The sequence below is a fragment of the Schistocerca nitens genome, chromosome 11 (assembly GCF_023898315.1).
Source record: "Schistocerca nitens isolate TAMUIC-IGC-003100 chromosome 11, iqSchNite1.1, whole genome shotgun sequence".
Classification (NCBI taxonomy): domain Eukaryota; kingdom Metazoa; phylum Arthropoda; class Insecta; order Orthoptera; family Acrididae; genus Schistocerca; species Schistocerca nitens.
Window position 1 is genome coordinate 170212920 of NC_064624.1, and position 23585 is coordinate 170236504.

The following is a 23585-nucleotide window of genomic DNA, read 5'->3' on the forward strand; positions in this document are numbered from 1 at the left end:
TGTAGCGACGCCAGCGCTCCAAGCGGTTACATTTCGAATCGCAGTGAACAGAAGACGAACGAGTTCCATGACCTTATCTACGGCCGGCCCTAGATGACGACAGTGGAGATATGACAAAGCCCCCTATAACACCATCAAATTTCTTTGACAAATATTGAACTAATCAACCTTGACGAAGAAATACAGGGTGATTCTTAAGTCACTACACATTTCTGTGATATAGTAACGAAATATTTGTTTCTCGTCGGCAGCTCGTGGTCGTGCGGTAACATTCTCGCTTCCCGCGCCCGGGTTCCCGGGTTCGATTCCCGGCGGGGCCAGGATTTTTCTCTGCTTCGTGATGACTGGGTGTTGCGTGATGTCGTTAGTTAGGTTTAAGTAGTTCTAAGTTCTAGGGGACTGATGACCATAGATGTTAAGTCCCATAGTGCTCAGAGCCATTTTTGTTTCTAGCAGGTACTACGACAGAATGCTAGCCAAAGAAAAACGCTGATGTCTTTCAGTTCCTGAATTGTGTAGGGATTTGTTTCATAGACCTTAGTCTTCACAGGAAAAAATCGTGTGTTGTTAGATCCGGAGAACGTTGTGGCCATAAATGTTTGCTGACAGGTCGATCCTCAGTGAAGGCATCGTGGACTCGTTCCAGGGATACCTCAGATGTGTGCCATGTTGCTCCATCTTGCTGGAAGAAGGAGTATTGTAGGACTGATGACTTCAGATGTTAGGTCTCATAGTGCTTAGAGCCAAGCAGTAAGTATCATAGTGCTTAGAGCCAAGCAGTATTGTCTTTCATAACCAGTGAGGATAATGGAATGTAGTCAAATTAAGTCGGGTGATGTTGAGGGTATTAGATTAGGAAATGAGACACTTAAAGTAGTAAAGGAGTTTTGCTATTTGGGGAGCAAAATAACCGATGATGGTCGAAGTAGAGAGGATATAAAATGTAGACTGGCAATGGCAAGGAAAGCGTTTTTTAAGAAGAGAAATTTGTTAACATCGAGTATAGATTTAAGTGTCAGGAAGTCATTTCTAAAAGTATTTGTATGGAGTGTAGCCATCTATGGAAGTGAAACATGGACGGTAAATAGTTTGGACAAGAAGAGAATAGAAGCTTTCGAAATGTGGTGCTACAGAAGAATGCTGAAGATTAGATGGGTAGATCACATAACTAATGAGGAGGTATTGAATAGAATTGGGGAGAAGAGAAGTTTCTGGCACAACTGGACTAGAAGAAGGGATCGGTTGGTAGGACACGTTCTGAGGCATCAAGGGATCACAAATTTAGCATTGGAGGGCAGCGTGGAGGGTAAAAATCGTAGAGGGAGACCAAGAGATGAATACAGTAAGCAGATTCAGAAGGATGTAGGTTGCAGTAGGTACTGGGAGATCAAGCTTGCACAGGATAGAGTAGCATGGAGAGCTGCATCAAACCAGTCTCAGGACTGAAGACCACAACAACAACAACCAGTGAAATTTCCTCATATGTAACCGTGTTGAGGGTAGTCCAAAAAATATCGGTCCAATGTCGCGCGTATCTGTTACTCCACACCAAAATCCTGTTTTTTTTTTCATCGTAGAGTTCAAATGGTTCAAATGGCTCTCAGCACTATGGGACTTAACATCTGAGGTCATCAGTCCCCTAGATCTTAGAACTAATTAAACCTAACTAACCTAAGGACATCACACACATGCATGCCCAAGGCAGGATTCGACCCTGCAACCGTAGCGGTCGCGCGGTCCGAGACTGAAGCGCCTAGAACCGTGCGGTCACAGCGGCCGGCGATTTATGAGTAACAGAAATATTTTTACTATGAGCGGACTTCACACTGTCAACCTAGCATCTCATTGACAGGAGGAGAATTGCCTTAGGTAACGAGTCCCGCTACGAAACGAGCCCCCGATGACGAGAGAAGGCCGGCCGTTGTGGCCGAGCGGTTCTAGGCGCTTCAGTCTGGAACCACGTGACCGCTACGGTCGCAGGTTCGAATCCTGCCTCGGGCATGGATGTGATGTCCATAGGTTGGTTAGGTTTAAGTAGTTCTACGTTCTATTGGACTCATGACCTCAGATGTTAAGTCCCATAGTGCTTTGAACCATTTGAACCACTGTTGAACCAGCGAAGACGTGTCTCGAGACGGCCCACACAGTAGTGAGATACCTACCTACCTACCTACCTACCTACCTAATGTCGTCCGCCATACGCCTTGACAACCACAAGTCATGGTCTGTGGTGCCATTTCTTCTCATAGCCGGACCCCTTTGGTTGTTATTCGCAGCACCCTTACAACACAGCTGTATCTACATCTACGAGGGTGAGTCAAATGAAAACAAATTTGTAATAGCAAATCGAAATTTCGAGCCGTTATCCTGTAAGTTGGTGAGCGTGCTAGGAACAGCGTGCAGAATGGCCTGTAGGTGCCAGCGTAGTGCAGATGCACACACACCGTCGCAGTATCAGTATAAAGGTGGCCGACCCACTTGCGACTCGCACCAGGGAATAACAGTGTTCTGTTATTCGGTTTTTAAGTAGTGAAGGTGTGAAACGTATTGAAATTCATCGACGAATGAAGGTTCAGTACGGTGATACACATTTGTCACAGCAGCAAGTCTACGAATGGAGTAGGAAGTTCACAAATGGTGTGACTTCAGTGGAAGATGCTCCTCGTCCAGGTCAGGCACAACGAGTTGTGACTCCACAGAACATTGCAACAGTTGAAGCCATAGTGAAGGAAAATCGCCGAGTGACAATGAATGACATTGCAGCATGTTTACAGATTAGTCACGGGTCAGCACACCACATTGTGCAAGATGTGCTCCAGTTTCACAAAGTGTGTGCAAGATGGGTGCCACGGCAGCTGACTCCTGAAATGAGAGAAAGACGTGTCGATGTTCGTGAAGAACTTCTTCGGCGCTTTCAACGAGAAGGTGATGGCTTCCTTGCAAGAATCGTTACTGGGGACGAAACCTGGGTTCACTTCCACCAACCGGAAACGAAACGAAGAGAGCGAGCAAGTAATGGCGCCATTCCTCATCACCAAAACCAAAGAAGTTTCGAACAGGACCATCAGCAGGGAAGGTTATGCTGACTCTCTTTTGGAACGAAAAAGGGCCGTCATTTTGGAGCATTACATGCCTGGAGGGACCACTGTCACCAGTGCACCGTACACAGATCTCCAAAAAAGAACATCTGCGGCCTGCAATCAGATCAAAGTGACGTGGATTGTTGTCAGCAGGTGTCTTTCTGCAACGTGACAATGCGAGGCCCCACACTGCCCGTACAACAGTTGCAACAATCACAGACCTGCATTTTGAGTGTCTTCCTCGTCCACCATACTCACCAGACCTTGCCCCAAATGATTTCCCTATGTCTGGACCACTCACAGACGCAGTGGGAGGAAATAAGTTCCGTTCTGATGAAGAGGTACGCCACGCGGTGCATGAGTGGTTGCGCTGACTACGGAAAGAACTTTTTTTCTAAAGAAATTTATGCACTTTAAGCGCTGGAGGACTTGCACTGAGCGTGGGGGAGATTATGGTGAAAAGTGATACAGCTTTGTACCACTTCTGCACAATAAATATTAAAGGTTTTCATTTGACTCACCCTCGTACACGTATACTCTGCAAATACCAATCTCGTATAGCACGCGGAAATAATGAACACCTATCTCTTTCCTTATTTTACCGTGGTGATCGTTTCCTCCTATGAAGGTCTGTGTCAACGACATTCTACACCCCCTTTTGTTGCCTTTTTCCGGCAAGCCTTTCTGGGCTTAAATGCCCGCCCGCACATGGCTACAGTTTCTACTGCTTATCTAACCCTGCTTTGGCCAACAAGCCCGCCGGATCTCTCCCCAATTGAGTACTTTTGGAGCATGATGTGCAGGGCCCTCCAACCAGCTCGGAATTAACACTATCTAACGCGCCAGTTGGACAGAATTTGGCGCGAAATCCCTCTGAAGGACATCCAACGACTCTGTTAGTGACAAGCCGAGTAGCAGCTTGCACAAGGAGCAGATGTGCAGCAATGCATTGCTTACTTGCTCAATTTGTGAAGCACTTTCTCCAAAATAAATCGTCCACTTTTTCCAAAACTGTAATTGTACGTACAGGGTGATTGTAATTCAAGTTAAACTTTCAAACCGCTGTAGAAAACAACAACACTGGTCAGAATGATGTCAAATTGCAACAGAATATTGTCGCAGAAGGGGGAAAAGTTATGGCAAAAGGAAAATAAATAGTTACAAAACGTAGCAATAGACGGCGCTGTGACAAAATTTAATAGTGGTCGACTACAAATGACAAATGGATCATACAACACTCAGTGCGCATGGGTGTACAAGTGTGATACTGTTAGTTATGGAAGCCCATCCACCATGGCAATGTTATATCACATCCGATGGGAAAAATCTGTTTTTAACTGCGCCGGCCGAAGTGGCCGTGCGGTTAAAGGCGCTGCAGTCTGGAACCGCAAGGCCGCTACGGTCGCAGGTTCGAATCCTGCCTCGGGCATGGATGTTTGTGATGTCCTTAGGTTAGTTAGGTTTAACTAGTTCTAAGTTCTAGGGGACTAATGACCTCAGCAGTTGAGTCCCATAGTGCTCAGAGCCATTTGAACCATTTTTTCTGTTTTTAACTGTCCTGAGGCTAGAAACCGCATGAAAAGCATCAATCAAAATCAAATCGGATTATTAATTTCCGTGTGACTGGCGCAAAACATGTTCAATATGCTGTCCACCGTTTCTGCGACAAGTTGAAATCGAGAAACAACATGTTCCACAACTTACTGAAGTGTTTCCGGGGTCACCTTACGAATGTGTTGCGCAATGCGTACCGTCAATGCAGCTAAGTCTGCAATTGGAACTCTGAGCACATCTTTCAGATAGCCCCACAGACGGAAGTCACACGGATTAAGATCAGGTGATGGGGACGGCCTCGCTGCAGGGAAATGGAGGCTGAATGGCGCTTCAGCAGCTGCTTAACTGGATTTGCAATGTGTGGAGGTGCGCCATCTTGCATAAAAATGGTCACATCCACAGATCCAAGCCCTTGGAGAGCTGGAATGACGTGGTTGCGCAAAAGACGCTCGTAGCACTTACCAGTGACGGTACAGGTAACAGGACCGGAAGCAGCTGTCTCTTCGAAAAAATATGGTCCTATGATAAATGATGCCGTAAACCCACACCACACAGCGACCTTTTCGGGATGAACTGGTACTGGTTGATTTGCGTGTGGATTTTCCGTTGCCCATACTAGACAATTCTGTGTATTGACATATCCTGTCAGATGGAAGTGGACTTCGTCTGGCCACAAAATCTTCCACGGCCAATAATTATCCACATCCATGCGAGCAAGAAATTCTAAAGCAAAGATCTCTCTTTCAGGCAGGTCAACAGGAAGCAACTCGTGCACATGGGTAATTTTGAATGGATAGCAAAGAAGAATGTTTCGCAGGATTTTACTCACCGTGCTCACGGGTATGTCCAATGTTCGGGCAATTGCCCGTGCACTACACGTTTGCACACCACCACTCGTCTCCTCCTGCACTGCTGTGGCCACTGCTTCCACTGACGTCGAATCAATTCGTTTCGTCCCTCTACCAGGTTGCACGCCAAAAGAACCCGTCTTTTCGTATTTCCGAATCCTTTTCTCCAGACCCACGGCAGTCATCGGACCAACGCCTTTTTTCAAAACCTTCAGTGTCCTGAGCTTCTGCAGAGCAACGTGTGCACAGTCATCATTTTTGTAGTACAGCTTTACCGCCGGCCGGTGTGGCCGTGCGGTTCTAGGCGCTACAGTCTGGAGCCGAGCGACCGCTACGGTCGCAGGTTCGAATCCTGCCTCGGGCATGGATGTGTGTGATGTCCTTAGGTTAGTTAGGTTTAATTAGTTCCAAGTTCTAGGCGACTGATGACCACAGAAGTTAAGTCGCATAGTGCTCAGAGCCATTTGAACCATTTGAACAGCTTTACAAGCAGAGCGCGATTCTGCATTGAGAGAGTCAAGGCGAACGTCGCAGACGCGAAAGAAGGAAAAGCCATGTACCTGGCGTGTTTATACCAACTTCAATGAGTCGTGCGCAGGACAGGTGTTCTCATTTACGTATTCTGACAAGTACAGCACCATCTATTAATGAATTTTCACACTATTTTTTTCCTTCTGCCATACGTTTTTCCCCCTTCTCCGATAATATTCCGTTGCAATTTGACGTCATTCAGACCAGTGGTGTTATTTCTACAGCGTTTTGGAAGTTTAATTATAACCACCCTGTGTATCTACATCAAATCTTGGAATTCGATTACTCGATAAATAGTACAATTGTCAAGGCTGTCAATTCAACTACGTACCTGGGTGTTAAAATTACGAACAACTTCAGTTGGAAAGACCACATAGATAATATTGTGGGTAAGGCGAGCCAAAGGCTGCGTTTCATTGGCAGGACACTTGGAAGATGCTACAAGTCCACTAAAGAGACAGCTTACACTACACTCGTTCGTCCTCTGTTAGAATATTGCTGCGCAGTGTGGGATCCTTACCAGGTGGGATTGACGGGAGACATCGAAAAGGTGCAGAAAAGGGCAGATCGTTTCGTATTATCACGTAATAGGGGAGACAGTGTGGCAGATATAATACGCGAGATGGGATGGAAGTCATGAAAGCAAAGACGTTTTTCGTCGCGGCGAGAGCTATTTACGAAACTTCAGTCACCAACTTTCACTTCCGAATGCGAAAATATTTTGTTGAGCCCAACCTACATAGGTAGGAATGATCATCAAAATAAAATAAGAGAAATCAGAGCTCGAACAGAAAGGTTTAGGTGTTCGTTTTTCCCGCGCGCTTTTCGGGAGTGGAATGGTAGAGATATAGTATGATTGTGGTTCGATGAATCCTCTGCCAAGCAAATGTGAATTGCAGAGTAGTCATGTAGATGTAGAAATGTAGAGATTTCAGTCCTGTTCGGGTAATTCCTTCATGCTGCACCGGTGTTCTTTGATTTTTACTTTTTTCGTTGAAGTGTAAGTTCTGCCCCTCCAGTAGTATTACAGTACAAAGGGCAATCGATTACAATTTAGGAATAATTAAATAGGAGAAACAGATAACGAGTCAAGTACCACATATGAGATTTGTCGAGAGAATGATATACACTCCTGGAAATTGAAGTAAGAACACCGTGAATTCATTGTCCCAGGAAGGGGAAACTTTATTGACACATTCCTGGGGTCAGATACATCACATGATCACACTGACAGAACCACAGGCACATAGACACAGGCAACAGAGCATGCACAATGTCGGCACTAGTACAGTGTATATCCACCTTTCGCAGCAATGCAGGCTGCTATTCTCCCATGGAGACGATCGTAGAGATGCTGGATGTAGTCCTGTGGAACGGCTTGCCATGCCATTTCCACCTGGCGCCTCAGTTGGACCAGCGTTCGTGCTGGACGTGCAGACCGCGTGAGACGACGCTTCATCCAGTCCCAAACATGCTCATTGGGGGACAGATCCGGAGATCTTGCTGGCCAGGGTAGTTGACTTACACCTTCTAGAGCACGTTGGGTGGCACGGGATACATGCGGACGTGCATTGTCCTGTTGGAACAGCAAGTTCCCTTGCCGGTCTAGGAATGGTTCGATGACGGTTTGGATGTACCGTGCACTATTCAAACCTAACCTAACCTAACCTAACCTAACCTAACCTAACCTAACCTAACCAGTGTCCCCTCGACGATCACCAGTGGTGTACGGCCAGTGTAGGAGATCGCTCCCCACACCATGATGCCGGGTGTTGGCCCTGTGTGCCTCGGTCGTATGCAGTCCTGATTGTGGCGCTCACCTGCACGGCGCCAAACACGCATACGACCATCATTGGCACCAACGCAGAAGCGACTCTCATCGCTGAAGACGACACGTCTCCATTCGTCCCTCCATTCACGCCTGTCGCGACACCACTGGAGGCGGGCTGCACGATGTTGGGGCGTGAGCGGAAGACGGCCTAACGGTGTGCGGGACCGTAGCCCAGCTTCATGGAGACGGTTGCGAATGGTCCTCGCCGATACCCCAGGAGCAACAGTGTCCCTAATTTGCTGGGAAGTGGCGGTGCGGTCCCCTACGGCACTGCGTAGGATCCTAAGGTCTTGGCGTGCATCCGTGCGTCGCTGCGGTCCGGTCCCAGGTCGACGGGCACGTGCACCTTCCGCCGACCACTGGCGACAACATCGATGTACTGTGGAGACCTCACGCCCCACGTGTTGAGCAATTCGGCGGTACGTCCACCCGGCCTCCCGCATGCCCACTACACGCCCTCGCTCCAAGTCCGTCAACTGCACATACGGTTCACGTCCACGCTGTCGCGGCATGCTACCAGTGTTTGCGATGGAGCTCCGTATGCCACGGCAAACTGGCTGACACTGACGGCGGCGGTGCACAAATGCTGCGCAGCTAGCGCCATTCGACGGCCAACACCGCGATTCCTGGTGTGTCCGCTGTGCCGTGCGTGTGATCACTGCTTGTACAGCCCTCTCGCAGTGTCCGGAGCAAGTATGGTGGGTCTGACACACCGGTGTCAATGTGTTCTTTTTTCCATTTCCAGGAGTGTAATAATGTAGGATTGATTTATCTGCGGAGGCCCATCGTTAGGAGTGTTCGGTGCACTGTGTGTTCAGATGGTTGGCTCTGAGCACTATGGGACTCAACTGCTGTGGTCATCAGTCCCCTAGAACTTAGAACTACTTAAACCTAACTAACCTAAGGACGTCACACACATCCATGCCCGAGGCAGGATTCGAACCTGCGACCGTAGCGGTCGCTCGGTTCCAGACCGTAGCGCCTAGAACCGCTCGGCCACTCCGGCCGGCTGTGTATTCAGACATACTTGCACTCTCCAACCTTAAAGTCTGGTGCCAGTTGCGCCACAGTTCGCCGACTGTCTTTTTTTACCAGTGTGCCAAGCTCACGACATCTGCACGTGGTTTCACCTTTGTTTCGCCACGTATTGAAGACACTAACCTTAGCACTTTTCGAACACCCGACAAGTCGCGCAGTTTCCGTAACTCTCGTGCCGAGCCTTCGTGCAACACGAGGGGCATTTGAGAAGTCCGTGCAAAGTCCGAGAGATGGCACCACCGGCACGTATCGAGGTTATGTTTAGTTAGTAGCATCTCTGGAAAGAACTCACACCAAGTTTCAGCCACATTGGTCTATTTCTTTGTGTTTGGCATTCGTGTGAACCGAAGAAGTCGAGTGATTGTCAAAAAATGGACGAAAAAGAATTTCGTGTGGTGATTAAACATGACTGTATGAAAGGCAAAACGCCACAGGAGACTAAAGAGAAACTTCATAAATGTTACGGCGACCCTGCAGCTTCGATTAGAACACTTTATAAGTGCTTTAAAATTTTTCGGAGTGGCCATATGGGCACAAGTGATGCTGAACGTTCTGGACGCCCTGTGGAGGTTACAACTCCAGAAATCATTGATAAATCCATGATATGGTGATGGATGCACTCCGTCTTCTTCAGGCCACAAGTGGCCCATCGGAACCATCCGACCGCCGTATCATCCTGAGCTGAGGTTGTGGATAGGAGGGGCGTGTGGTCAGCACACTGCTCTCCCAGTCGTTATGATGGTTTTCTTTGACCGGAGCCGCTACTATTCGGTCGAGTAGCTCCTCAATTGGCATCACGAGGCTGAGTGCATCCCGAAAAATGGCAACAGCGCATAGCGGCTGGATGGTCACCCATCCAAGTGCTAGCCCAGCCCGACAGCGCTTAACTTCGGTGATCTGGTGGGAACCGGTGTATCCACTGCGGCAAGGCCGTTGCCCGTGGTGACAGAAGAGTTAAGGTGCGTGAGATTGCTACTGCTGTGGGCATCTCGAATGAAAGGGTACATAATATTTTCCATAAACATTTGGACATGACAAAGGTATCTGCAAGATCAGTTCCGCGATTGCTCACCCTTGACGAGAAACTTAATCGTGTGAAGTGTTGCAAGGATGGTTTGCAGCTGTTCAGGAAGAATCCACAGGACTTAATGCGTCGTTTCGTCACTCTGGATGAAACATTGATACATTACTAGGCAAGGGAGAATCTGCACAAAAAAAAAAAAAAAAGCGAAGACCATTCCTTAGGCCGGCAAGGTTATGGCGACGGTCTTTTGGGATTTGCAAGGGATAATCCTCATCGACTATCTGGAAAAGGGTAAAACTATTACAGGTGCATATTATTCGTCGTTATTGGACCGTTTGAGAACCGAGCTGCATGAAAATCGCCAGCGATTGGACCGTAAAATAGTCCTTTTCCATCATGACGATGCACCAGCACCCACCTCAGCAGTTGTGGTCGCAAAATAAATGGAAATAGGATTCCAACTCGTTTCACATCCCCCCTATTCTCCAGACTTGGCTCCCTCGGACTACTATTTGTTCCCCAGTTGGCTAGCGGGACAAAGATTTTATTCAAACGGTGAGTGATTGCAGCAACTAATAGCTATTTTGCAGACTTTGACAATTGCTATCTTTCGAAAGGGCTCAACAAATTAGAACAGCGTTGGACGAAGTGTGTAAGTCTAAAAGGAGACTGTCGAAAAATAAAGGTTTACCCCAAACACGTAAGTAGTTTTTGCATGGACTTTTCAAATGCCTCTCGTGTAGCGGCAACGAGAGGGCAGGCACATTATACCGGTAGGTGGCGTTGCGCCGCGATATCGATCTTGACCTTGAATCCACGGACAGACATTGTTCAAATGTTAATCATTTCTGCGGAACATACTAATGTACATGTCCTGTGAATATGAAGTCGTTCAAGGTGCTCTGTTTTTTCTATAATCCAACACCTGAGCTGTGTCTGGAAGAACTTGCCTAATACAACGAAACAGAGAAGGCAACAAAGTTCTTGCCCTTATTTATCAACTGCCTCTGCACATTCACTGGGCATAACACTTCTACGTCGTGTCACTATTTGCAAATGCCGAAATCCTGAAACCTGCAAACGTTCGTGGGACACCGCATCAGTGAGACAGTCTTTTACAAACTCCCCTTCAGATAACAGTTCCCCAGATCTTGCTATCCTTAATGCAATTTGAAACTTGTTCGCAATGCAGACACCTAAGGTACGAGCATATCGGATTGGTTCCCAAATATGTGAGTGGCTCGAAGACTTCTTAAGTAATAGAACCCAGTACGTTGTCCTCGATGGTGAGTGTTCATCGGAGGTGAGGGTATCATCTGGAGTGGCCCAGGGAAGTGTGGTTGGTCCGCTGTTTTCTATCTACATAAATGACCTTTTGGATAGGGTGGATAGCAGTGTGCGGCTGTTTGCTGATGACGCTGTGGTGTACGGGAAGGTGTCGTCGTTGAGTGACTGTAGGAGGATACGAGATGACTTTGACAGGATTTGTGATTGGTGTAAAGAATGGCAGCTAACTCTAAATATAGATAAATGTAAATTATTGCAGACGAATAGGAAAAAGAATCCCGTAATGTTCGAATACTCCATTTGTAGTGTAGCACTTGACACAGTCACGTCGATTAAATATTTGGGCGTAACATTGCATAGCGATATGAAGTGGGACAAGCATGTAATGGCAGTTGTGGGGAAGGTGGATAATCGTCTTTGGTTCATTGGTAGAATTTTGGGAAGATGTGGTTCGTCTGTGAAGGAGACCGCTTATAGAATGCTGGTGCAACCTATTCTTGAGTACTGCTCGAGCATTTGATACCCCTATCAGGTCGGATTGAGGGAGGACATAGAAGCAATTCAGAGGCGGGCTGCTAGATTTGTTACTGGTAGGTTTGATCATCACACTAGTGTTACGGAAATGCTTCAGGAACTCAGGTGGGAGTCTCTGTAGGAAAGGAGGCGTTCTTTTCGTGAATCGCTGCTGAGGAAATTTAGAGAACCAGCATTTGAAGCTGACTGCAGTACAATTTTACTGCCGCCAACTTATATTTCGCGGAAAGACCACAAAAGGTAAGAGATTAGTGCTCGTACAGAGGCATATAGGCAGTCATTTTTCCCTCGTTCTGTTTGGGAGTGGAACAGGGAGAGAAGATGCTAGTTGTGGTACGAGGTACCCTCCGCCACGCACCGTTTGGTGGATTGCGGAGTATGTATGTAGATGTAGATGAATGCAGATATTCTGTGATTGTCATTCTGGAAAATTGCGGACAGTGCGTTGCACGATGTTTGTTCAAAAAATTCCGGAAGTTTATCCACGAAACTTTTCTATACTTATCTTTTACTTATTGTGTATGGCCTCCTTGGAAATACAGAGTGCACTCCACAAAATAATGCGACGAATTTTTTTCTGACGCAACGGTACACCACAGCGTGTCGTAACCGGCTGGGCTGAGTGGAGGGGGGTGTTAGCTTCAAAGCGCCCTTTGTCTCATTCGGCTGCGAGCTGCCGGTGAGTCAGGACGTGCGTTTCCGTCAACCCCGTTTTGAGTTTATGTAACACGGCACAGTGGATCATTCTGTAGAGCAACGGTACGCTATCAAATATCTCTAACGTCGAACAGTTGAATTTTGGAACACGCATTATGTTCGAGTATAATGACTTTTCTGGGACTAGAAATCTACTCTGTAGGAATCAACATGGGTTTCGAAAAAGCTCGCGCTATTCGTCCACGAGACTCAGAGGGCCATAGACACGGGTTCCCAGGTAGATGCCGTGTTTCTTGACTTCCGCAAGGCGTTTGATACAGTTCCCCACAGTCGTTTAATGAACAAAGTAAGAGCATATGGACTATCAGACCAATTGTGTGATGGGATTGAAGAGTTCCTAGTAACAGAACGCAGCATGTCATTCTCAATGGAGAGAAGTGTTCCGAAGTGAGAGTGATTTCAGGTGTGCCGCAGGGGAGTGCCGTAGGACCGTTGCTATTCACAATTTACATAAATTACCTGGTGGGTGACATCGGAAGTTCACTGAGGCTTTTTGCGGATGATGCTGTTGTATATCGAGAGGCTGTAACGATGGAAAATTGTACTGAAATGCAGGAGGATCTGCAGCGAATTGACGCATGGTGCACGGAATGGCAATTGAATCTCAATGTAGACAAGTGAAATGCGCTGCGAATACATAGAAAGAAAGATCCCTTATCATTTAGCTACAATATAGCAGGTCAGCAACTGGAAGCAGTTAATTCCATAAATTACCTGGGAGTACGCATTAGGAGTGATTTAAAATGGAATGATCATGTAAAGTTGATCGCCGGTAAAGCAGATGCCAGACAGATTCATTGGAAGAATCCTAAGGAAATGCAATCCGAAAACAAAGGAAGTAGGTTACAGTACGCTTGTTCGTCCACTGCTCGAATACTGCTCAGCAGTGTGGGATCCGTACCAGATAGGGTCGGTAGAAGAGATAGAGAAGATCCAACGGAGAGCAGTGCACTTCGTTACAGGAACATTTAGTAATCGCGAAAGCGTTACGGAGATGATAGATCAACTCCAGTGGAAGACTCTGCAGGAGAGACGCTCAGTAGCTCGCTACGGGCTTTTGTTGAAGTTTCGAGAGCATACCTTCACCGAGGAGTCAAGCAGTATATTGCTCCCTCCTACGTATATCTCGCGAAGAGACCGTGGGGATAAAATCAGAGAGATTAGAGCCCACACACAGGCATACCGACAATCCTTCTTTCCACGAACAATACGAGACTGGAATAGAAGGGAGAACCGATAGAGGTACTCAAGGTACCCTCCGCCACACACCGTCAGGTGGCTTGCGGAGTATCGATGTAGATGTAGAAACTTGGCGAAGTCCGCCACCGAAACGTTTCCTTTACTTTAGCATGCCTTTGGGACTGATTGCTTGTCCAAATCACGAGTTTTCCGATGGCACAAGTCGTTCATAGAGGCCCGAGAGGAGATCACCGACGAACCCCACAGTGGACGGCCGTCAACCGCACGAGTCGACGAAAATGTGACGCGTGTGCGCAATTGTTTGAACTCTTGGCAGACGGCTGAGCCTTCAATTGATAGCACAAACTCTAACCATGTCAAATACAGCCGTTTTCCGCATTGTGACTGAAGATTTGAACATGAGAAAGGTGGGTGCCAAGTTCTTCCCAAAAGTGTTGACCGACGAACACAAACACGTGCGAGTGCTTCGGTGCCGAGAAATGTTCGAAATGTGTAAGAATGATCCTCATTTTTTAAACTGGGGTATCACTGGTGATGAGTCGTGGATTTTTGAGTACGACTCCGAGACAAAAAGGCAGAGTTCAGAGTGGCACACCCCATCGTCGCCCCGTCCCAAAAAGGCACGCACGACCAAGTCCAGCATCTAAACCGTGCTCATTGTCTTCTTTGACGTCAGAGGCATTGTCCACCACGAATTCGTACCTACCGGGACTACAGTGAACTCAGCTTTCTACTTTCAGCTGCCCAAAAGTCTGAAAAGCTGGGTCTGGCGCTGCGGAAGCGATATCGAGGATACATGGAAAGTTCACCACGACAATGCGCCGAGTCACAGCGCCTTGAAACTTCTTGCTACATTAAAACTGTGTGCCGCACCGAGACTCGAACTTCTGACCTTTGCCTTTCGTGGGCAAGTGCTCTACCAACTGAGCTACCCAAGCACGACTCACGCCCCGTCCTCACAGCTTTAATTCCGCCAGGCTGTGGCTAAGCCATGTCTCCGCAATACCCTTTCTTTCAAGAGTGCTAGTTCTGCAAGGTTCGCAGGAGGGCTTCTGTTAAGTTTGGAAGGTAGGAGACGAGGTACTGGCAGAATTAAAGCTGTGAGGACAGGGCGTGAGTCGTGCTTGGGTAGCTCAGTTGGTAGAGCACTTGCCCGCGAAAGACAGAGGACCCGAGTTCGAGTCTGGGTCCGGCACACACTTTTAATCTGCCAGGAAGTTTCATATCAGCACACACTCCGCTGCAGAGTGAAAATCTCATTCTGGTCACAGCGCCTTCATTGTCAACGACTTCCTGGCCAGGACTGAGGCCCCCACTCTTTCCCCAGCCTCCCTACAGACCTGACCTGGCTCCCGCTGACTTTTGTTTCCTCGGTTAAAAGGAGTCGTGAAAGGAAAACACTGGGACACGACTGAAAGCATCCACGCGCATATTACATCAGCTGTAAAGGACATTCTGGAAAAGGCATTCCAGGATGCCTTCCAGGCATGGAAACACCGCCTCCAGAAGTGTATCGACGCAACAGAGTGCTATTTTGAAATTTTTTATTATTTGTAGTAATACAGGGTGATTCAAAAAGAATACCACAACTTTTAAAATTTGTATTTAATGAAAGAAACATAATACAACCTTCTGTTATACATCATTACAAAGAGTATTTAAAAAGGTTTTTTTCACTCAAAAACAAGTTCAGAGATGTTCAATATGGCCCCCTCCAGACACTCGAGCAATATCAACCCGATACTCCAACTCGTTCCACACTCTCTTTAGCATATCAGGCGTAACGGTTTGGATAGCTGCTGTTTAATACACCACCTATCAGGAGGTTTAACACCATACTTCGTTCGAAATGCACGCTGAACAACTGTCGTCGATTCACTTCTGCCGTACTCAATAACACAAAAAGCTTTCTGTTGAGCAGTCGCCATCTTAGCATCAACTGACGCTGACGCCTAGTCAACAGCGCCTCAAGCGAACAAATGTACAACTAAATGAAACTTTATAGCTCCCTTAATTCGCCGACAGATAGTGCTTAGCTCTGCCTTTTGTCGTTGCAGAGTTTTAAATTCCTAAAGTTGTGGTATTCTTTTTGAATCACCCTGTATATTCAATAAATGGTTTTTTATGAGTTTGGTCTCACTACTTACGGAACGCACCTTATACCCTCCTCCACCGCTCCTAACACCTTTCGGAAGCAGTCTTGGTACCCTTCTTGCTGGATCGCGCGTAGTGCCGTCTGAGAATTTTCTTATATCTCGTCTGTCATTGCAAATCTTTGTTCTTTCTAAGGTGTTTTCAACTTTGGAAACAAAAAACAAGTCGCAGGGGGCCAGGTCTGGACAGTATGGAGGATGAAGTCTGGAAATGGCCAACATGGAAGTATTTTTGCTCTACAAATGCGAAAAATATAATCTTCAAAACTTGTGAAGAAAGCTTTTTTACAGCCACTTTGAAGCACAACATATCAGGCCGGTTCATGCATTGTGTGATTGGTAGTCGTATGTATAAAAAAATAAAAAAAAGTCTCTTGTAAATTTCATTCAAAATAATTCATAAATTATTTACTTTATTAAATGCTGTTCAGTACAAAAACTCACTTTCATAATATAGAAACTGTGCTGCGCTTTGCGTGTTACGAAGTAAATGCAGTTAACAAATCATCTGAATCTACACTAAAGCGCTGAAGAAACTCGTGTAGGCATGCGTTTTCAAACACAATGTAAACAGGCAGAATATGCCGCTGCGGTCGGCAACGCCTATATAATGCAACAGGTGTCTGGCGCAGTCCTTAGATCCGTTACTGCTGCTACAATGGCAGGTCATCAAGATTTAAGTGAGTTTGAACGTGGTGTTACAGTCGGCGCACGAGCGATGGGACGCATCATCTCCGATGTAGCGATGAAGTGGGGATTTTCCCCTATGACTAGTGTACCGTGAATTTCAGGAATCCAGTAAAACATCAAATATCCGACATCCCAGCGGCCGGAAAAAGATCGTGCAACAACGGGACCAACGACGACTGAAGAGAATCGTTCAACGTGACAGAATCTGCCAATTGCTGCAGATTTCAATACTGGGCCCTCAACAAGTGTCACCATGCGAACCATTCAACGGAACATCATCGATAAGGGCTTTCGAAGCCGAAGGCCCACTCGTGTACCCTTGATGACTTCACGATACAAACCTTTACGCCTCCCCGAGTTCGTCAACACCGACATTGGACTGTTAATGACAGGAAACATGTTGCCCGGTCGGACGAGTCTCGTTTCAAATTGTATCGAGCAGATGGACGTGTACGGGTATGGAGACAGCCTCATGAATCCATGACACTGCATGTCAGTAGGGGGCTGTTCAAACTGGTGTGGTGCGGGTGCAGTTGGAGTGATACGGGACTCCTTATACGTCTAGATACGACTGACACGTGACACGTACGTAAGCAACCTGTCTGATCGCCTGCATCCATTCATATCCATTGTGAATTCCGACGGACTTGATTAATTCCAGCAGGACAATGCGACACCCCACGCGTCCAGAATTGCTACAGAGAGGCTCTGGGAACACTCTTCTGAGTTCGAACACTTCCGCTAGCCACCAAACTCAGACCGAGCGAGGTGGCACAGTGGCTAGCACACTGTACTCTCATTCGGGATGACGACGGTTCAATCCCGCGTCCGGCCTTTCTGATTTATGTTTTCCGTGATTTCCCTAAATCTCTCCAGGCAAATGCCGGGATAGTTCCTTTGAAAGAGCACGGCCGACTTCCTTCCCCGTCCTTCCCTAATCCGATGAGACCGATGACCTCGCTGTCTGGTCTCCTTCCCTTAAATAAATAATTAAAAAAAAAGCTCTCCAGACGTGAACATTATTGGGCACATCTGGGATGCCTCGCAACGTGTTGTTCAGAAGAGATCTCCACCCCCTCGTACTCTTACGGATTTATGGGCAGCCCTGCAGGATTCATGGTTTCAGTTCCCCTCCAGCACTACTTCGCACATCAGTCGAGTCCATGCCACGTCGAGCTGCGGCACTTCTGCGTGCTCGCTGGGGCTCTACATGATATTAGGCAGGTGTACCAGTTTCTTTGGCTCTTCAGTGTAAAAGAAGTTACCTCCTCCTCACACTACTTTGTTATCAAGAAGCAAGGAAGCATCTGGATTTCCTAGCAAACGAAAGCAATGTGCTGATTGTGGCTTTCCTGATAGACATTCCGAAAGCCAGCCGCTGTAGCCGATCGGTTCTAGTCCGGAACCGCGCTGCTGCAACGGCCGCAGGTTAGAATCCTGCCTCGGGCAAGGATGTGTGTGATGTCCTTAGGTTAGTTAGGTTTAAGTAGTTCTAAGTCTAGGGGGCTGATGACCTCAGATATTAAGTCCCATAGTGCTTAGAGCCATTTGAACATTCCGAAACATTTACATGCGCTCAGCGCAGAGCTACAAGGAAATGGGAAATTAATGTGATGTGATATGATAAAAAGTGTATCTTCTTTCCGTGCTTGCTGGATACCTCTGAAATAGGCGTTGCGAGTCAAGAATTTATTCACTTCCGAAAAATTACTGAATATCGAAATAAATTTGCAGTGTGTGTTGATTTTGAAGCGATGTTTCGAAATTCCACACCTAAGAGGGTGAAACAAGGGATGAAAGATTTTTTGAAAATATTTAACTATGAAAAGATTTTTAAAGCTGGTGTTTGGCTTCACGGTTAAGAATGAAATAATACGTATTCCACTGTTTTCGGAAATTTAGCTCCTTAACGTGTGTAATTGGCCCAGACTGACTCTGGTCCAGCATCGCCCAGCCCAAACCGCTAAGTGCAGAAACTTGAAATTTTGAGAGGGTGTCGATGTTCCACAGTGCCCCAGGCATCGTTCAAGAAGGATTTTTTCAAAGTTCCAATCTTAAGGGCGTGAAATACGAGATGAAAGGTTTTTTGAAAACATGGCCCTGTTAAGGCAGTTTTGAAGTTAGAACTCCGAAAACTGATATTTGATCTCTCAGTCGGAAATGAAAAAATACGTGTTTCTACATTTTTGGAAATTCAGCCATTGTTGTTGTTGCGGTCTTCAGTCCAGAGACAGGTTTGATGCAGCTCTCCATGCTACTCTATCCTGTGCAAGCTTCTTCATCTCCCAGTACCTACTGCAACCTACATCCTTCTGAATCTGCTTAGTGTATTCATCTCTTGGTCTCCCTCTACGATTTTTACCCTCCACGCTGCCGTCCAATACTAAATTGGTGATTCCTTGATGCCTCAGAATATGCCCCACCAACCGATCCCTTCTTCTAGTCAAGTTGTGCCACAAACTTCTCTTCTCCCCAATCCTCTTCAATACTTCCTCATTAGTTATGTGATCTACACATCAAATCTTCAGCATTCTTCTGTAGCACCACATTTCAAAAGGTTCAATTCTCTTCTTATCTAAACTATTTATCGTCCACGTTTCACTTGCATACATGGCTACACTCCATACAAATACATTCAGAAACGACTTTCTGACTTAAATCTATACTCGATGTTAACAAATTTCTCTTCTTCAGAAACGTTTTCCTTTCCATTGCCAGTCTACATTTTATATCGTCTCTACTTCGACCATCATCAGTTATTTTGCTCCCCAAATAGCAAAACTCATTTAATACTTTCAGCGTCTCACTTCCTAATCTGATTCCCGCAGCATCATCCAATTTAATTCGACTACATTCTATTATCCTCGTTTTGCTTTTGTTGATGTTCATCTTATATCCTTCTTTTAAGACACTGTCCATTCCGTTCAGCTGCTCTTCCAGGTCCTTTGCTGTCTCTGACAGAATTACAATGTCATCGGCGAGCCTCAAAGCTTTTATTTCTTCTCCATGGATTTTAATTCCTACTCCGAATTTTTCTTTTCTTTCCTTTTCTTCTTGCTCAATATACAGATTGAATAACATCGGGAAGAGGCTACAACCCTGTCTCACTCCCTTCCCAACCACTGCTTCCCTTTCATGTCCTTCGACTCTCATAACTGCCATCTGGTTTCTGTACAAATTGTAAATAGCCTTTCGTTCCCTGTATTTTACCCCTGCCACCTTCAAAATTTGAAAGCGAGTATTCCAGTCAACATTGTGAAAAGCTTTCTCTAAGTCTACAAATGCTAGAAACGTAGGTTTGCCTATCCTTAATCTTTCTTCTAAGTAAGTCGTAGGGTCAGTACTTCCTCACGTGCTCCAACCATTAAGCTGGCAAAATAGTGGCCAAAAGTTTCTTTACAAGTCATTGTTGAAGGAACTACTAAAGCATTTTCAAAACTAACTTCTATGAAATTTTGTTTTTGGCTCCTCTGTTGGAAATACAAAATAATGCATGTTTTACCGTTTTTGGAAATTCAGCCCTTTAGGGGGGTTAAATTGGGGATGAAAATTTTTAGAAAATATTTCGTTACACTAAAAAATTTTTGAAGCTACAACTACGAGAATTGGTTTTCACTTCTCGGTTAGAAATGAAGCATCTGTCAAGGGATGAAATAGCACCGCAAGAACGGAAGAAGGCATGATTAACGATCAAATCAGAGTTGTGTTTTGGTCAGAGGTACATTCGGAAAAAGACCATGTTCCTCTGTCCTTACGTAGCATGAAACGTTTAGAACATGTTGTAATCTGTTAACAGCATGAATATTCGATTAAAGAAGACTGTATGAATACACTAAGCAGATTCAGAAGGATGTAGGCTGCAGTAGGTACTGGGAGATGAAGAAGCTTGCACAGGGTAGAGTAGCATGGAGAGCTGCATCAAACCAGTCTCAGGACTGAAGACAACAACAACAACAACAACAACAACAACAACTGTGCAGTTTATACGAGCTAAACAGCGGGGGCGAAGCTAGTTACGTATATAAACAGCTCGTCCGTCCTGTGAATCAAGAATTATTATTTTTGTCTATCATTAACATTGATGCCAACGGCCTTGCCTCAGTGGTAACACCGGTTCCCGTCAGATCACCGAAGTTAAGCGCTGTCGGGCTGGGCTAGCACTTGGATGGGCGACCATCCGGTCTGCCGAGCGCTGTTGGCAAGCGGGGTGCACTCAGCCTTTGTGAGATAAACTGAGGAGCTGCTTGACTGAGAAGTAGCGGCTCCGGTTTCGGAAACTGACATACGGCCGGGAGAGCGAAGTGCTGACCACATGCCCCTCAGTATCTGCAACCAGTGACGCCTGTGGGCCGAGGATGACGCGGCGGCCGGTCGGTACCGTTGGGCCTTCCAAGGCCTGTTCGGACAGAGTTTAGTTTATCAACACTGATACTGGCAAGACATCCGTCCCAGGGGTACCAACATTTTCCATGTTTCAATTGCAATAATATAAATGAAGTTACGCAGGATGCAGCCGACCATTATTGTAATAACCAGTATTTCTGCATACAGGCTGACTGGCTGACGGTTTCGTCACATGACGCGTTTCGGAACTGATCCACTGTCAAGTAGCCAGGAGATATTACTCCACATTGCTACAGCGTTCCCAGTTTTATATGAAAACCATTCCAAGCTTGCTTTTTCGCGTGATAGAACTACAAATTTAGCTCTGAGTTTCTGAACCTTGCAATTGCGTTTACTTCCATTTGTATTATGGGAAGAGTTTGTAATCCCAAATTTCAATTGCTGGCCCTGAAACATGTTGTGAATGTTGGAATCTCCAACAACAGCTACGAGATTTTTTTCAGCGACCAACAAGAACTTTTAGAGCCATTTTTATTACATTTGATGAGTGAGTTTTCGAGCACTAAAATATGTGAGAAATGTCCGTATCTTTTGATTGCATTAGTTAGTTGCGTGTTCCATTTATCAATCGCTGGTACGGTAGCCGTTATGATGTGGAACGTGTCAAGTGCACAAGAAATGCACATATGAAACAAGATTTTTTAATATATATATATTATATATATATATATATATATATATATATATATATATATATATATATATATTACAATACAGAGTTCAAGATTAATATTTCTATTATTTACCCCATTCTCTTAAATGACACAAAATGCATATACTATAGATTTATTCGTATTCAAGATTTCATCTATGGTATAGTAGCAGTTGTCAAGGTTGACTTCCAAGCTCCAATAGGGACCACCGTATTCAGCACGTGATGGATTTGAACGTGATAGGCTACCAGTTACTGAGAAAAGCGATGCTGTGAGGATCCCATGCTTACAGACAGCCACGAAACTCTAAAAATACATTGAATGTAGCATATTTGCTACCTAAGGACTGAGGAAATTAAGAGACGAATGAATAAGCTAAAAATAACGTAGACGTCGAACTTGCGTTCCTCCAGGCGTATAGAATGCTCAAACAACTTACGCGAATGCAGGCGGGCTACTTCTGAACAAAACGCGAGGCAGTAGTCTTTAACAGCACCCATCTGTATCCGGGTAAGTTGAACAATTTATACCTCTGGAGAAACAAAATCTACAATCTGCGTTCTTTTAGCTTGTCATTCATCTCTTAACCTCTCCAGTCCTTATGTAGCAAACATACTACATCCAACGTATTTTTAGGGTTATGTGGCTCAACCTGTAAGAAATGAACCTTCAGAGGGTCACTGCCCGACAGTTTTAAAAACTTTTCAGAAACGGGCAGACGTATGACTTGGCGCGGGAGAAAAATTGAAGCTTCTACGTCAATTAAATCATGTGATGCTGCCATTTTTACCTCATATTTTAATACACTACTGGCCATTAAAATTGCTACACCAAGAACAAAAGCAGATGATAAACGGGTATTCATTGGACAAATATATTGTACTAGAACTGACATGTGATCACATTTTCATGCAATTTGCGTGCAGTTCTAGGCGCTACAGTCTGGACCCGAGCGACCGCTACGGTCGCAGGTTCGAATCCTGCCTCGGGCATGGATGTGTGTGATGTCCTTAGGTTAGTTAGGTTTAATTATTTCTGAGTTCTAGGCGACTGATGACCTCAGAAGTTAAGTCGCATAGTGCTCAGAGCCATTTGAATTTGCGTGCATAGATCCTGAGAAATCAGTACCCAGAACAACGACCTCTGGCCGTAATAACGGCCTTGATACGCCTGGGCATTGAGTCAGAGCTCGGATGGCGTGTACAGGTACAGCTGCCCATGCAGCTTCAACACGATACCACAGTTCATCAAGAGTAGTGACTGGCGTATTGTGACGAGCCAGTTGCTCGGCCACCATTGACCAGACGTTTTTAGTTGGTGAGAGATCTGGAGAATGTGCTGGCCAGGGCAGCAGTCGAACATTTTCTGTATCCAGAAAGGTCCGTACAGGAACTGCAACATGCGGTCGCGCATTATCCTGCTGAAATGCAGGGTTTCGCAGGGATCGAATGAAGGGTAGAGCCACGGGTCGTAACACATCTGAAATTTAACGTCCACTGTTCAAAGTGCCGCCAATGCGAACAAGAGGTGACCGAGACGTGTAACCAATGGCACCCCATACCGTCACGCCGGGTGATACGACCGTATGGCGATGACGAATACACGCTTCCAATGTGCGTTCACCGCGATGTCGCCAAACACGGATGCGACCATCATGATGCTGTAAACAGAACGTGGATTCATCCGAAAAAATGACGTTTTGCCATTTGTGCACCCAGGTTCGTCGTCGAGTACACCATCGCAGGCGCTCCTCTCTGTGATGTAGCGTCAATGGTAACCGCAGCCACGGTCTCCGAGCTGATAGGCCGTGCTGCTGCAAACGTCGTCGAACTGTTCGTGCAGATGGTTGTTGTCTTGCCAACGGCCCTATCTGGTGACTCGGGGATCGAGACGTGGCTGCACGATACGTTACAGCCGTGCGGATAAGATGCCTGTCATCTCGGCTGCTAGTGATAGGAGGCCGTCGGGATCCAGCACGGCGTTCCGTATTACCCTCCTGAACCCACCGATTCCCTATTCTGCTATCAGTCATCGGATATCG

The 23585-nt window shown here is 46.1% G+C and overlaps 1 protein-coding gene and 2 pseudogenes across 1 annotated transcript in view; 1 reads left to right on the forward strand and 2 right to left on the reverse strand.

Annotated features, from left to right (window-relative positions):
• LOC126213498 (putative sodium-dependent multivitamin transporter) overlaps nucleotides 1–23585 on the reverse strand; it is a 1462669-nt gene that overhangs the window by 1435508 nt on the left and 3576 nt on the right. The gene's annotated exons all lie outside the window — the stretch shown is intronic.
• On the reverse strand, nucleotides 9704–9820 carry LOC126214066 (5S ribosomal RNA; annotated as a pseudogene).
• On the forward strand, nucleotides 20571–20688 carry LOC126213988 (5S ribosomal RNA; annotated as a pseudogene).